Consider the following 1375-nt stretch of genomic DNA (forward strand, 5'->3'; position numbering starts at 1 on the left):
ATATTAATGCACGTGATGCAGGTGCAGTCCGTGTTCCAGTGGAGAAGATTGTATGTGTGAATGACAGCAAGTTCAAATTTCATGCTCTCGCTCTTTTAGAGCTCAGCAGATACCCATGTGTATGTGAGATAAACATCCAGCGGCTCATGGGTGTGTGTGTGTGTGTGTGTGTGTGTGTGTGTGTGTGTGTGTGTGTGTGTGTGTGTGTGTGTGTGTGTGTGTGTTGACCTCACATATTCACACTCACGGGGCCATTTTTGAGCCAGTGTCTTTGCAGTAGTGATTGGGGTCGCTGCTTATAACTCACGCTTTCTATTACCTGGCTTGCTCATTTCTCTGCTGATGGTTTCACTGCGACTGGCGGCTCGAAAAATGAAGGTAAATATAAGCAATGGCCAAATGAAGCTCTCTGAAGCATCGGCGCGTATAATTTGAAACAGGATTCATTACTCGAAGCTTTTCAACACAGTCCTCTTTTACAGCATCTGGTGGCCGAAGCACGAAGATCTCAAAGATCAAAGATCTCAAAACTGGATTATCAACACGTTCTCACTCCCAACTCGTCAAACGTGTGACGCATGGTCAGGCTCCCTCTGCTGCACTTATGGACGCGCAGGGTACCCCCCTCGCGTCGGGAATTGACGTGAAGGGTCCTCCGATTGAAGAGATTGCTGCGGAAGTGCCTGTTGTCGGTATATTTAGACATTTTCCAAATCACATTGTAGTGACGTATACAGAACACAATAAATTATATAATGTAAACAACTACCTGGAAAACAGGTAGAACGATGCTTTTGTATGGTTTATTGCATTTACAGAGGGAGTGATGTATGCTGGGTAATGGCACAGCTAGCTACTGGGTTTATTCACCCGCTTCGGCTGTTATCAGTCCATACAATGGGCGTCATTAGCACAAATCAGTCCCATAGATATGGGCCATCTCCTGCTAGATTGTTCAGAAGGTTGTTCTCATCCATCCAGATGGAGGATCACTAACAGGAGCGTGGAAGACTCCAGAATCCACTCTGGCTGGAATCCGGTGGATATGCAGTGTTTACAGGTAAGACCATTTAAACGGACAGCATTTATAGAATGACCATTAAACGTCAGCGAGTGTCAGTAATGTTAATGTGGTTATGTTAGTAATACACCGAGTGCTAATATAACAGCTTTAAGATGCATTTGTAGATATTATTACGTGTTTTACCGTCTTTATGGTGCTAGCTTAAAGTTACGGTGTAAACGTTAGCTTATATTGGAGTAAAGCTGTTACTGGTTAAACGATGTTAGCACAGAAATATTAGCTTCTGTCATGACTGATGAAGTTACTAGTTAATAAAGTTTCCAGTAAAGTGTTTAATCGCAGCCACAGACT

At 43.5% G+C, this 1375-nt stretch overlaps 1 long non-coding RNA gene across 4 annotated transcripts in view; it reads left to right on the forward strand.

Annotated features, from left to right (window-relative positions):
- The first annotated feature begins 213 nt into the window (after positions 1-213).
- Positions 214-1375, forward strand: part of LOC308412296 — a 7895-nt gene continuing 6733 nt past the window's right edge. The window contains exons 1-3 of one of the 4 annotated variants that reach the window (XR_013974553.1): positions 214-378; positions 483-688; positions 982-1060. This is a non-coding gene — a long non-coding RNA (uncharacterized lncRNA). The other 3 variants (XR_013974554.1, XR_013974555.1, XR_013974556.1) reach the window with 3 other exon arrangements.

The sequence above is a fragment of the Rhamphochromis sp. 'chilingali' genome, assembly GCF_963969265.1.
Source record: "Rhamphochromis sp. 'chilingali' genome assembly, chromosome: 15".
Lineage (NCBI taxonomy): Eukaryota > Metazoa > Chordata > Actinopteri > Cichliformes > Cichlidae > Rhamphochromis > Rhamphochromis sp. 'chilingali'.